The sequence below is a fragment of the Rhipicephalus microplus genome, chromosome 3 (assembly GCF_043290135.1).
Source record: "Rhipicephalus microplus isolate Deutch F79 chromosome 3, USDA_Rmic, whole genome shotgun sequence".
Classification (NCBI taxonomy): domain Eukaryota; kingdom Metazoa; phylum Arthropoda; class Arachnida; order Ixodida; family Ixodidae; genus Rhipicephalus; species Rhipicephalus microplus.
In genome coordinates, this window is record NC_134702.1 from 238,611,800 (window position 1) to 238,627,284 (window position 15,485).

The 15,485-nt window shown below is 46.9% G+C and overlaps 1 protein-coding gene across 3 annotated transcripts in view; it reads right to left on the reverse strand.

Moving 5' to 3' along the window:
• Window positions 1-14,834, reverse strand: part of LOC119169089 (sulfotransferase 2B1) — a 177,071-nt gene extending 162,237 nt beyond the window's left edge. For 2 of the 3 annotated variants that reach the window (XM_075890834.1, XM_075890833.1), the window contains exon 1: window positions 14,678-14,834. The gene's annotated coding sequence lies outside the window, so the exon portion shown is untranslated. The remainder of the gene's footprint in view (window positions 1-14,677) is intronic. The other variant, XM_037420178.2, reaches the window with a different exon arrangement.
• Between the last annotated feature and the right edge of the window lie 651 nt (window positions 14,835-15,485).

Sequence of the window (15,485 nt, forward strand, 5' to 3'; positions counted from 1 at the left end):
CCATTCAGGCTACAACTGCTTGAAAAATAAATGGGAAACAGTTGAGAATGTAGATATTATGTCGTTCATCTTTCTTTCCATATGCACTGTACACTGTCATATGAATGCTGTCTTTTCTTGTGCCATTTGGGATGAATCTTTCTAGGTAAAGGGAGCGTCCAAACAATGTCTGTGTGCATTGTAGTTATATTTGCCTTTGTGTTGCCGCACGCTGTGTACTTTTCGTTATGTTAAGTATGTTGTCACGTGCGTCCTGCGAGAAAGACGAAGGCGACAGTGCATACGCGATCTGCACGCTTTTATGTAGAACGAAACAACAAGAAAGACGAACTCTCTGGCACGCGGTAAATAAAAAGACCTATCCGCTGCTGCTTTCTCAGCTTCTTAAAATACGACCTCTGTCTTCACGTCACGACAATATGAAATGTATACCTGCCGACTGGTCTGTGTATGAGTCGTGATATTGCACAAGCTGCAATTATCTCCCCTCGCATTCTCAGTTTGGTAGGATGAGTAATTCAACACAGGTAAAGAAAAAAATGGCGAATTGAGAAAAATGTAAAAAACTGGAATAGATTGACATATAGAAGTGCTGGGAATTTTTAGCCCAAAGGTCACAAAGGTGCACTTTACAAACAAAACTTACAAGCGAAAATATACTTCAGCCGAAAACTGCTATGTTAGCCTTCAGATAAAATGTCACAAGGTAGGGAAGGGGGGGGGGGGGGGGTTCGGACGTCGTGCGGTGGCACGCGCATGAGGCCCGGCCGCAGTAGGTCGCCGAGCCTTTGTTTGTGGCCCTGTAACATCGTGCCGGCGCTGCGCACTTCATTAGAGCGGCCCGCAGCACTGCTCTAAAGGAGTAGCGTTTCGGGGGGTGGGGGTGGATTGATATTTGTGTCTGTGTGTCTTGACCTACATGTCTGTAACCTCGCGATCGATGGCTGATCGTCGTCAGCGTGCCTACTAGAATAATCTGGTTTAGAACGTGTGCGGGAACGTCGTGTTCTAACAAGCTGAAACACGGGCACGATCAAGCCCGGCGATGTCACGCAGAACGCACCTAGTTCAGATGGGCTTATCACATGCTAGATACGGCAGCTTATGCGAATATCAACAATCACGCAGGTTAAGGCCCCTCTCTAGAGTTTCTGGCGTCCACTACCGCAACCATGCAACTCATGCCGCTGCAGAACAGAACTATACAGTGCACGTACTTTGTTTAGATTGAACCCGCAAGGGCAAAAGTGTACGTTTTGTGTCGTCTGCTAATGATAGTCGCCATCGAACAACTCTGTTTCGCCAAACGGTTGCCAGCACTTCGCGAACATGGCGTCAGCCAATCAGCGTGCTCATGCATTCAGCTCGTGCGGCCCCACCGTGAACAGCCTCCGTCTCCAGACCGGCTGAAAACCGGAACGGTCCTGAAAAACGGAGCGCAACCGGGCGTGCGGCCGTACCGTGTTTAGGCCCTTAGGCCATAAGGAAGAGAAGCTCAAGTTTGCGGATCGACGACAACGCCGCGCCTGGCCCTGGCGGTGAGCTCCGGAAAACTTGAGGAGAGACGCGGGAGAGGTAGCAGGCGAATAAGTTTGTTTCGCCGAAACGGGAGCGCGCGCAACGCGTTCTGCAGTCGGTGCGGGAATTTAGGCGCCATGCAGTCAGCTCGGTGCGCTAAAATGAGACGGTCGCTGTGCGAAGTTGCCTTTCCGCGATAGAAGAAGCGGCCCTATGGAAGCGTCGGCGAGGTGCGAAGTATTGTGTTGTGGGCTGCCACAGCAATGCGGACAAAACCAAGGGACGCTCTCCACGTGTAAAGCTGTATCAGTTTCCCAGCAAGCCAGAGCCGGCGAACACAGCCGCGTTCGCGTGAGGTAGAGCAAACATGACACGAGAGTCGAAAAAAAAAGAGGCGAGCACCTCAACTTGACTTGCTGTGGTTAAACTTCAGCTTGCTGCTTCGCGGGGACATCAACGGGTCATGCGCGCACGCACGGAAGACATGACTTGGAAAGTTCTCAGACATTATAATGACATGACCGCATAACTTTAGTATTTATTTTTTCAGCACGCCGCAAACGTTTGCAGATGACAGTAAACAGCTGCTACTGCTAGATACAACATCAAAACAACTGTATATGACAGTACTGAAAGTTCGGCGAGTTGGTACTCATTCACAACTTCTTTGCGCAAACACGTACATGGACACAAGGAAAAGAGGCAAACAACACGGGCGCAAACTCACAACTGGTTAACAGGGAGTTGATTGAAGCATTCCATATTAGAAACATGGGAGATAAATGTGTTGGCCAAGCTTCCGTCACCATGTCCGATAAAGAATTTGACTTTTTGAAAGGCACGTGCTACAATCCGTCTGCAGATGCGTGAACTCTTCAATTTTTTGTTGTTTTGTGGTTCTTATCATGACGTAGCGCTGAATAAGCTTTCTTTAGGTTATCTCGTTTGTTCCTGGATCCACCGATGGGGGGGCGTGTGGGCTACGTGAAGATATAAGTACAGTTCGTTGTTCAAAATAAACCAGTTGTGAGTTTGCGCCCGTGTTGTTTGCCTCTTTTCCTTGTGTCCGTGTACGTGTTTGCGCAAAGAAGTTATGAACTGTATATGATTTCCGTAAACGTCAACACAGCAGATCGATAGAGTACGCGGCTTCATGTCGGCAGAATGAGACTTCCCTCGAGGCATACGACGTACGCGATGTTATCACGGAAGACCCTAGAAATATATTTCGCAGTTACTCGGGCATCCTCGTCTTCCGTCGCCTGCTCCAAATCATAAACTTGACTGACAAGCTTTACTAATTTTGTTGGATTTACTTCTCGGAAGTGCTTGTCCAGCTCAGGTCTTTGTGGCGCTGCACTGCAGGCGGTATTGTGAGGCGACTCAAACGTTTACGTGCTCTCTGCACGAGCACGTAAACGAGAAGCAGCGCACTGGAGGGAAGAGATAACGCGTGCTATGTATCCCTGGTTTTAGTTTTCTACCAAAGATGACACCACCAGTTCAGAGTCGCAGCGCCACCTTGCGTTGCTTTTGCTTCCTTCACGTTTTGCTGACGTAGCATCACTGCCTCCAGTGCATGCACGCGTCAACGTTCCGTCGGAGTATTTCAAGCCCTTCATGACGCGCTCACGGCCGTTTCACTAGCTCCACATATACCAAGTTTGGTGTTACGTGACGTGAATAGATGACGATGGTAAATGACAAGTCCAAACATAATAATCTTGATGTGCATGACATGTAAAGTATGACTACATGCTACGCTCATAGCATGCTCGCAGCTGTTTTATTAGTTCCACATATACCTAATTTGGTATTGTGTGACGTGAATGGGCGAGAAATGTAAATGACAGGTCCAAACATGATAATCATGATATGCGTGTGACGTAAAACATGACTACACTCTACATTCATAGCGCGCTCGCAGCTGTTTCGCTACCTCCACATATACTCCTCATATATTTAGTATAAGTGGAGCTGGCTACCTCGCCAGCTACACACATATCATATTTGTTATTATGTGACGAGAGTAGATCAAGATAAATGAGACATCCAAACATAATAATCGTGACGTGTAAGTGATGTATGACGTAATTTACCTCTGCTTCATAACGTTGGGCTGATTTTAAAGTGACATATCAACCTTCCTCATTCGTGCTTCGCATATGATCGATTCCCACTGTACGTAGGTTGTGCCAGTTTTTTTTTCCGTGTGTGGGTGTAACACATCTTTTCTGAACCTCATAGAAAGGTCACGCACGTGCACACTAATCACGCGCTTAATCTGCTGTTTCGATCAAAACAACTGACGGGGCGTGTCACCACCCTTCCCAAACTAAAAAGCCTTCATGTTCGCGCCGCCTCCGGCGGCGCGCACATTCAGGCTCCCTACCACAGACGTGATGGCGGTGGCGGACGCCACGAGCAGCCCCCGCGTCGGACGTCAAGCGCAGCCATCCTATGCTCCAAAGCTTATTAAAGACGATAGTCTTTCTTGGGGACCTTGGACGAAAAAATTTTGGTCTGTCTGTCTGTCTGTCTGTCTGTCTGTCTGTCTGTCCTTAACGATACCTCAAATGGCCGACCACATCTGCAGCGCCCACCAATGTTGCTCAAGATCCAGCGTTCATACTTGTGTGATTGTCGATTCAAAAGAAACTTTTGCGGATATCTGAGGCACCATAACAGCTTATCAATATTCTTTATTTGTGCCTTTTTACTAGAGAAGGCGCACACAAGTAATTCTAAGGACTGTAGCGTTAAACACGCTGCGCTGACAGTGCCACGCGGTGCTCAAAATGGCAAGTCATTTGCAATGTAACATGCAAATCCGAGGTCAGTTCTTTCGTTTGCTATTACTTAATCACCCAATCATCCACATTGAGAAGGTTTCACGGGACTATGCGTTCCTACAATTGAAGGCTTTAGTGTGATGTACGGCATGGAATAGTGCATATGCATATGAAAATAATCTGTCAATTTTCTGTCGTGAACTTGGAGCATGTGATAGTGAACACAGCTGCTCACACAATAGTATGATATGTTTTAACTCAATAGCTGATTTCACAAAAATGTCTGCGTTCACGTCGTTGGTCGTGAGCGAAGAATCATCACCTTATGCGTGACCAAAAAGTCAAGAACGATGCAAATAAAATAAGTGATGAATAGAATGTCAAGTTCGAGTGGAGATCAAACCTTGGTCGTTTGAATGACAAGCCTATGTTCTACCACACGGCCACGCGCCTGCTTGTGACTACAGTGAAAACAGCTTCCTTCTCTTCAGAATGCACTGAAAATAATTGTGCTCTACAAACACACGCGTTCTGAAGTCATCTTTCACAATAAAACCCGAAGTATTGCAGCAATAATGCGTGGTACAAGCGCCCATTGGCAGCGGGAGTTGGAACACGTGATTATCATAATAACTTCGTAGCTTTCATTCACTCAAATACTACAAAAGGCACACACGCTACTGCACTTATTTTTTGAAGGCAACGTAGGGGGGGGGGGGGGCGTAGCAAGTACTGAAAGGATTGATGCACTAACTTTTGAAGTACGCACTAGGAACAGGACATCGCTATTGCGTTCAAGTCTTTAAGGCAAAGCTTTAGGTTTCCCTAGATTTTTCATTATACATGTCAAGCTGTAGGGCCTGTCCATAAATGAAATGTACATCTGCTTTAAATAAATACGTTGTGGCCATTTCTGTTGACAGTTACTCCGGCTTCTCGGTTAATATCTTAAAGAATGAAGAAGAATTTCTGCGTTGAATGATAGGTTAAGAAAAAGGAAAATATGCTGCAGCTAAGTACGCCAACGGGTGAGGACCACAAGTCCAACGTATACACAATGTCGTTCACTCACTAGCAATTTTAATTGCCAGTGCCTTAGAAGAAGAATAAAAGTGCAGTCGTGCTAGGAATAACTTCGGGCGAAGAAGGCCTTATTATTTTGACAATTGAAAAAGTTGAAGCTTAATCGAATAAACGAAGCTGAATTGGTATTCAGCTACTCTTCCAGTCTTTCTGTCTATATGTCGTGTGAGTCGGCCGACAAGAATGACGCACCGATGTAGTGCCGCCTATGGTTGGATGTTTCACTCACGAAGGCGTACTCCTTTCGCATCGGTATGGCGGACACCTATGCATACGATTCCTGCTGAAATGAAGAAACAATCAAACAGGGCCAGCACAGATGCAGTTGCTTCGGCACCAAGCGATGCCTGCTCCAGAACATATTAAAGCAGCTGGACCCCAAACCATTTTTTCTGCAGAAGAATAGAGGACTTTGCACATACGCTTCCAGCGCGCAGAAAGCAATTAACGTGCTTGTGAGCTCCATGGACCTGAGCGACTACCTGGGAACTGAATGTGCTTCCCCAAGTGTGCTTGTGATTATGTGTGTGTTTCTTCTCTCTCTTCTATCTATTTTATTCTCTTCATTTCTTCCACCAGTACAGAGTAGCAAAACGGACGTGCGTCTGGTTAACCTCCCTGCCTTTTAATGCATCTCTCTTTCTTCTTGTTCTTGTCGCAAAATCTTGTGGTGCGCGTGACAAATTTTCTCCTGGGGACAGAGCGTACCCTTTATGACAGGTGATTATATTACTGCCCACTAGCCTGAGGAAACTCAGCACCATTAATGTATACCTCAGAAGACCGCTGATCTCAAGACAGAAATAGTTGCCATAGATGTGTTATTTTCTGCACGTTAAATTTTAGTGAAGCATGGGTCTTTTCTGCTCGAAGCTTCTTGTGTCAACTCGTCACCCACGGGCTTGTAAGTTTGGTGCATACCAACCGAGCTCGACGCATACCAACGTTGCAAACTGCCGACCTCCAGATCACTGCGCTTCGGATGCGCGTATGCTTTGATGCATCCTCTAGGCCAAGAAAGGAGCAATGGCTGTTTTACAGGCCATAAGAACATTTTTAATAAATTACTACAAAGTCTCAATTCACTTCTGTGTCGTGTGTGTTCTAACTGTTCAATGTTCTCTTTTTTGTTGTTTCTGTACTGTCCTAATCATTATTGCATCTTTCCCCCACTTCACCTGTCGGGTAGCAGACCGAGCCTAAGCTTGGTTAAGCTGCCTGCCATTCTTCGCCTACGCTTCTGTTTCCCTCTTCAAGAACTGGAAGAGTGAGATAAGAAGAACGAGATAAATAATTGGCTTACGCACTCTGCGAAGAGGTTCTGTGGCATATTTGGATTAGAGAGACTCCGTTGCGTCATTGACATCACATGAGTATGTGATGAAAAGATACGAGATGCCAGTACTTGGAGTGTTCACTGATGAATGGACAGATGGACAGACGCACGGACGGAGAGACAGGCAGATGCATTGACGGACGGACGCACGCATGGATGGACGGATGCACAAAGGAACGATCGCACAGATGGATGGATGGACGAATAGACAAAGGCACGGAAGGACGGAAGCAAGATTAAACAGACGGACGGATGCGTGGACGGAGTGATGAATGCTTCACCTCTCTCATCATCATGCACTTCGTGAATATGCTGTGATTTTTTTCTATTCCACAAACATCATCGTATTCGACCGGAAGTCGCAAGCTCCCCTTGCCTCAATTGATTTGTGGGGTTTTAACGTCCCAAAACCACCATATGATTATGAGAGACGCCGTAGTGGAGGGCTCCGGAAGTTTCGACCACCTGGGCTTTTTGAACGTGCACTGAATTCTGAGAACACAGGCCCACAACATTTACGCCTACATCGGAAATGCAGCCGCCGCAGCCGCTATTCGATCCCGCGACCTGCGGGTCAGCAGCCTAGTACCTTAGCCACTAGACCACCGCGACGGGGCGCCCTGTGCGTCGAAACGATGCCAACTTTGAGCACGGAACGGACGCTGGTCACGTAAATCACGTAAACGCCGGGCGCAAAAGAACTGCTCAAAGTGGGACCAGCTTTGAAAGACTGGCGACGATGCGAACGGACAGCCGAACTAGACTGGGCGACGGGCAGTACGCGTAGCAGAAATCTCATTTCTGTGGGCTTGCGTGTCACCCTAACCTCGTTGCTTTTCTAAAAAAAAAAAATGGCCCCGTATCTGGATGTTACACTGAAAATGTCGAAAGACGATAGTCTTGCATCTGGAGAGAGTGAACAAAATGTTTATTTGATGTTTTCCTCAAGAAAATTGGTGAATGGCATTCTGGAGGTACTGCGTTAGAGTGCCTCGATTGTGCAACGAAGGCGAACGAGTGCATCAAGTAACGTCACACTTGAGACATGAGCGCTATCTTGCAGTTATCTCGGAAAACGAAGAGCGCGGAGTGCGCGCCCGTCTCGGAAGCGATAAGGTGTAGAACACAAGGTGACGGGTGGTGTGATACTACCCTATCATCTTAGCGAAGCGTTGGAAACACTTGCCTTTTCGTGAAAGCGTTGTGTAGCCAGCGCAGTGCGATAAATGACATGGTCCTTAGAATTACTTAAGTATCCCTTTTCTAGTAAAAGACACACATACAGAATATTGATGTGTTGTGATGGTGCCTGAGATATGCGCAATAATTGCTTTTTAATTGACAATCGCACAAGTATGAGCGCTGAACCTTAAGCAATATTGGTGGGCGCTGGGGATGAGGTCGGCCGTTTAGGGTATCGTCGGATGGCATTTAGAGTACCGTGGCCGACAAACAGACTAATTTACAGACAGACAGACCAACATTTTTGCATCGAAGGTTCCCAAGAAAGACTATTGTCTTTAAAAATCTGTGACAGATCTCTTGTCCGTGTATTCCTCTTATGTAGGCACGGCTAGCTGTAAGCGAAAACTGTCGTCTGGTTTAGGATGACGTTATAGCAGCGTCGCGAGCTATCGACGATGCGAGACGTATCTAGCGCGGAGGCGTCTTATTTCGCCTTGTCGTGACTCGGCCATTATACTACACTTCAGGTCCGTACGGTTTTTACCTTTAGGAGCATAATTGTACCGGACGCAAGAACATTAGAATATGCGCAATGCATATTGCATTTGACATGAACCAACTGGACGAGGGTCTTATGCGTGTGGTTCTCGCGGTGCGAAAGTGAACTCCAACGAAATGATTGAAAACTGTATGAGAAAATCACGTTGGAAGGAAGGCAACACGCGAGAGCCCCGTTGGGTGCCAGATAAAGGCCCCGCCTCCACACAGGGCGGTCAGGGAGCCACGCACACACACACACACACACACACACACACACACACACACACAGACACACACACACACACACACACACACACACACACACACACACACACATATATATATATATATATATATATATATATATATATATATATATATATATATATATATATATATATATATATATATATTTATATATATGTGTGTGTGTGTGAAAATTATCAGAAACGTTATCAGACCATCCTCTTGACTGCGGCGTCGAAAGGAAATGGCACAGTGACAGCACCCTTGCTTAGGGTCAGCTGCTCTATTGCACTCCTCTTTCTGCTTCCCTTTTTCTATATGCTGCATTACTGTTCGCTACACTATTATATATATGACGGCCAGACTACGGCCGAAACTGTTGAAGTAAACGCTGCCGTTGTTACTGTTCTCACGGAGATTCTCCTTGAATATTTGTAGCACTACAGCCACTTTCGCCACCATGACTGCTTATATATATATATATATATATATATATATATATATATATATATATATATATATATACATACATACATATATATATATATATATATATATATATATGTATATATATATGTATAGGGGCCAACGTAACGGGACATTAGTTTTTAGCTGAGACCAACACGACGTGATGGGAACCACAGCAAGACGAGTGACCCCGGAGAGTACTGCACGTCGCGGTGCCGGCGATCGTAAGCACTCTTTTGGTTAAGCTGCGAGGCACATAAATGATCCCGGGCGACTTGGCGGGCGATGTCAGCTCGGGCCAGGGCATCACGAGCATAAGCAGTCGATGAGGGGGCGTCAGATTGGAGCATGGTGACTATGGGCAAAGGCGGGTCATAACCGAACAGTAGGTAAAAAGGAGATAATCCAGCTGTATCATGACGTGAACTGTTGTACGCGAAGGTAACGAAAGGTAAGTGGATGTCCCAATCTTTGTGATCCTTGGAGACGTACATCGCTAACATATTCGTCAAGGTACGGTTAAGGCGTTCCGTGAGGCCGTTGGTTTGCGGATGGTACGCTGTAGTGAACTTGTGGTGGGTAGAGCAGGATCGCAGGAGCTCGTCGACTACTTTAGATAGAAAACAGCTGCCGCGGTCAGTGATCAACTGACCAGGAGCACCATGACGCAGAATGATGTCATGAAGAAGGAAATCGGCTACATCAGTAGCGCACCTGGCGGGGAGGGCGCGTGTAACGGCATACCGCGTTGCGTAGTCGGTAGCAATAGCAGTCCACTTATTACCGGTGGCCGACACGGGAAAGGGTCCTAGAAGATCGAGGCCGACTCGGAAAAATGGCTCATCTGGTACTTCAATGGGCTGGAGGGTACCAGCAGGTCTCAGAGCAGGTGTCTTGCGGTGCTGGCAGAGGTCGCATGCCGCAACGTACTGTCGCACAGAACGGTAGAGGCCAGGCCAAAAGAATCGGCGGCGAATGCGGTCATACGTGCGTGATACCCCTAGGTGTCCAGCGGAGGGGGCATCATGCAGCTGGGCCAAAACGTCTGAGCGAAGATGCACAGGAACAACGAGTAAAAGCTCAGCACCATCAGGGCGGGTGTTGTAGCGGTGCAAGATGTCATTGTGAAGAACGAACAGTTGTAAGGAGTGGTCAGGGTGGGGAGAGTGCAGACCATTGATAATAGCACGCAAAGAGGGGTCGCGGCGTTGTTCAGCAGCTATGTCGGTGAAGTCGGTAATTGAAAGAACAAGGGCCTCTTGCTCATCTCCCCTCGTGTCAGGGGGATCGACTGGGTAACGGGACAAGCAGTCGGCATCCTTGTGAAGTTGTCCGGATTTATACGATACGGAAAAAGTGTACTCTTGTAAGCGCAGCGCCCAGCGACCAAGGCGTCGCGTAGGGTCCTTGAGTGAGGAGAGCCAGCAAAGCGCGTGGTGACCGGTAATAACTGAGAATGGTCGGCCATACAGGTACGGTCGGAATTTTGCAATGGCCCAGACGAGAGCTAAGCACTCGCGTTCTGTGATGGAATACTTTTGTTCCGAGCGCGACAACAGTCGGCTTGCATACGCGACGACGCGGAGCATGCCTTGTTGCCGCTGCGCGAGCACTGCGCCTATGCCGTGGCCACTGGCGTCGGTACGAAGCTCCGTGGCGGCAGATGGGTCGAAGTGGGCTAGGACTGGTGGATTGGTGAGAATGTCAACGAGCGACGAGAAGGCGTTTGCTTGCTGTTGGCCCCAGGTGAATGCGACATCCGTTTTGAGGAGGCAGGTTAGAGGACGGGCTACTTCAGCAAACTTCTCGACAAAACGACGGAAATAGGAGCACAGTCCCAGAAAACTTCGGACGTACTTGGCTGAGCGGGGTGTGGGGAAGTCGCGAACTGCTTGGACTTTCGCAGGGTCTGGTTGAACGCCCGCAGCGTTAACAAGATGGCCGAGTACGCAGATTTGGCGTTGCCCACAGCGGCATTTGGACGAGTTAAGTTGCAAGTTGGCACGTCAAAAAACATCAAGCAATGTGGACAGACGGGTAAGATGGTCGTCGGAAGTAGTCGAAAAAACAATAACGTCGTCAAGATAGCAGAGGCAGATGGTCCACTTCATGCCTCGAAGGAGAGAGTCCATCATGCGCTCAAATGTCGCGGGGGCATTGCATAATCCAAAAGGCATCATCTTGAACTGATAAAGTCCATCAGGAGTCACGAAGGCAATTTTCCAGTACAATATGGAAGAACATACACTAAGTTCAACATTAATATTTTTCCCAAATAATGATGTTAGAAAGCATGTCCCTCTACATATTTCAATAACCACGTGTTTTATACCAGCGCGACATTGTCAGCATTTCCATTGGAACTTGTGGTCCAAGCCATGTTCCTGCCAATAAGAATAGGCCCACTCGAGCAGTACCGGCTCAAACTTACTTTGACAACATCTAGGTTAATATGGCCTCAACCTGTTCCGTTTTTATTGTGCATCCGCCATTAGGTATTTATGATTCCTTGAAATGTTCTGGGTCATGCATATAGCGCATGTGTGTAACGCTGGTTGTAGTACGATAACTTTCCACATTTTTATCAATGGCCAACAAAGTAGCCAGAAGATAGGACTAAACTTTAGAGAATCATTAACATACTACGTCTTTGTCACCATAGATTCTTCGACATTGGTCAGAAGTTTTCCGTGCGCGCTGAAATCTCTGCCTTGTACGCAGCGTCCATAAATGTGACGTCACCAAACTCACGCAATAATTTTTTGTACAGATGGAATCACACTCGTGTATAACGTCTAGCCGGCCTTTGTAGCTGCCGTTTTCAGCAGAAATATGCAAAAACCAGCGCAGTAATGGTACCAAACACGATCACACCAAAAGCGAGGCCCTTGTTCTTTTTTTTTTCAAGCATGAATGGAAGCTTGTAGCAAACGTGAGGTAAAAGTCACGGTCGAAAACAGTGTGGACCGCTACACGCGTGCTTCGTTGCTTGAGACAAGTACGATTCGGTCCGTACCTAAACAGAGCATTAGTGTGAATAAAAACAGCAAAATGTTTTCGCACTTCCTGTACAGTCTTTTTACGAGCAGATTAGAAGGTGGTCAAGCAGCAGTAATTTAAGCAGCAGCTGTGCTCAGAAGCTTCAAGAATGGACCGTACGCATAACAAGTATTTTAAGCTGTGCGGTATCACACCGTAAATTTTGATTGGTGCGTGAAGCACCGCACTCTGTGAGCATTATATTGAAGAGTACTTCGGTTTGGGCTAGCTGGTTCATAGCACTCATTTTGAAAGGGAAGCGCAACGACACGAAGCCTCTTTGTCTTTCTTTCCTTGTGTCCTTGCGTTGCCCTTTCAAAATGAGTATTACATTGAGGTAGGGTTCATTTTAACGCCTTGAAGCAGGTCGCCTTGATTATTTCTATAGCCATCGCGTGATAAGCGTGGCAAAGTAAACCATTTGAAAACACAGGCAGAACCTTAAACTCTCGAGGTTTCACTTCAGCTCTGCACATTCGTGAACCCATAGCTACGGTGAGCAATACTTAAACTTAGGTTGAAAAAAAGCGATTTTCAGCAAAACGGGTAAAGAGTTTAATATGGCTCCTCACAAAAACATTAACGTTGCCTCTCAGTAGTGGTCTCCAGCTTGAATATTCATGTTCGAGAGAAAAACAACGAACGTAAAACGGAAGGAGTGCAACAGTTCTTTTTTACTTTCCAGATCAACCAGTATACTCGTTATCTTGGACAGAAACTAACGTGATAAAAAAAGATGCTAGACAAAACTCTTCATCGTAGTCAACCACAGCATTAACAAAGTGCAGATATTGCCTTACAAGTGTAGCAGCGGGTACCACGCTTTTTCAAAGATTGACAAATAATGCATGACATTGCGGACGCTTCCACACCACACAACACTTATGATGAATTATGGCTAGTAGGTACTATGAAAGCATGCTCCTGGTAGTTGCGCAAAGAGTGTTAAAAAAGCTTTAGAAAAGCCGCTTCTTTGGCCTAACTTTGACTGTGCTGCGCATTGCACGCAGGCCTGGCAGTTTTCTTATGTTGCACTTTTTGCCTTTTGATTTCTATTTATATATACTGCTCTTTCTGTTGGTTTTTTTTTATTGCTCACTTGCTTACACTTTCTTCTTTCTATTTTCATACGTGGTTTTACTCCAACCGAAAACAGCAGCACACAACAGCCCGCGCCTCTAAAGCGTATACTGCACACTTAAAAGCTGCTTGCTGTCGTTTAACTGTGATTGCGTCGATAGCGACGTAAACTTGGCATCAGGCAGAACGAGATAAAAACACGACAGGATAGCTTCGCATCATAGAACCCCAGCAGAACGATGACCTGCTTCAGAATGCTAGCGCCCAACACTAAAAAGCGTCACATAGGCAACTTGCACCACAGAGTACCGAACATGTGTTGTGGTGGCCCTGGTCGAACACAGATATACTGTGCAAGCAGAGTATTCGTTATGAGCAACCTAGACTTCAATAAAAATTTCATTCCACCAGCTCACTTGCCGGTACGCAGGTAATGTTGATCGCCCGAAATAGTAAAAAGCATAGAGTGCCCCCCCCCCCTCCAGGGTATATCACTGTTTAGGGTTTAACGCCCCGAAACCACGATCGACATGATTATGAGAGAAGCTGTAGTGAGTGCTTCGGAAGTCGCGACTGCGTGAAGTTGTTTAACGCGCACACAAATCTATGTGCACTGGCCTCAAGCGTGTTTGCCTCTATCAAAATGCGGTCACCGCGAGCAGGATTCGATCTCGCGACCTTCAGCTAAAGTAGTGTTGTCACAGCATACAAACACCGTGGCGGGTCTTGAAGGAGGGGAGGGGGTAAGTACATCTGTCAGGCAGTGTGCTTAATTGAGGCTGCTAGGTGCATAGCGGTTGAAGAACAAGATAGAGCTTAAGACGGGAAAAGACAGCGTCGTGCTTGTCCCCATCTCGTCCGGCTTTGAGCACCATTTTATTCTACGCTTGTTTACTCGAATAAATCAACCAATAATTTTGACATTAGCGGCGATAGTAAAGCAGGACCGTTTCAGCAAGCACAGCACAAGAATAACAAAAGAGGCGCGGTGAGGGGGACGAAGGTGAATATTGGCAAATTGAGTGGAAGCTTGGCTGAAGCAGTATACCTACACAGACCACTCAATACTTGGTTATGCTGCTTCTACGGTGGTCTCAGTACGAATAACGCTCATCTCTGCTTTCACTGACATTCGCAATGTCTTCCTGTTAATTGACTTTGCAGCAGTAACGCGGGGAGTGTTGATTCTGCAGCAAGGCGCTATTGGAAGCAACTGCGACACTATTGTTTTGTAGTTAAATATAGCAAGCTGTGAAAGATGATTAGTTATTTGGGACCGGGCGGCTGCTTCACCAACAGGCTTCACCAACCGTTCAAAGAAGCAGACTTGTGAATAAATTTTGACATATCCGAATACCGCCGTCACTAACAAACAAGGCAGCGGACTCACCCCGACAACGTCGACGGTGTGAAACCGGAGGGCGATCAACGTCATGGAGCGATAGCGAGCTCGTTCAGCTTGCTGGGTGTGTGTGCGAAATTGCGATTGCAGCGCCACTTGCACTACACGTCAGAAGAAAAACAAAACGAAAGACATGTCGGGCACATGTGCTAGATAGCAGAAAAAGGATGTTTGTGTCGTTTTCAAGTACGCACGTGACCTCCCTCTCAGGGCGTTTGCGACTGCGGCAAGGGCATTCTCGCGATGGCTGGCGTCTACCACGCATGTACTTTCCCAGGCGTCCGTTAAAGGACCACTGGAGCTGTGCGGACTGTGTGCGCGTGTGCGCGTGTGTGTAGGCGCGTCATTTGTGTGTGTGTGTGTGTGTGTGTGCGTGTGTGTGTGTGTGTGTGTGTGTGTGTGCGTGCGTGTGTGTGTGTGTGTGTGTGTGTGTGTGTGTGTGTGTGTGTGTGTGTGTGTGTGTGCGCGCATTGCACAATAGGTCCAGCTTGATGCCCCCATACTCTGCCTCTCCCCCCCTCTGCCGTTCATCATTGGCTGTTTTGTCCCCTGTCTCATTCCTACCGGGCATATACGAAACCTATATCCCTACCAAAGATTGCCATAGAAAGAACTTTTCATTGTAAAGCTAAATAGCTTATCTTTAATAAACCACTCTGCATCACTTGTGATCCATTTGGAACTCACCATTTATGATGTGCTAAAGTTTAAGGTTAAATAATAGCCGATCTAGCACCCGCCGATCTAGCACCGGGGCGTGGCAGACCTGCAGGCTTCCACTTCAGTTTTATGCCTG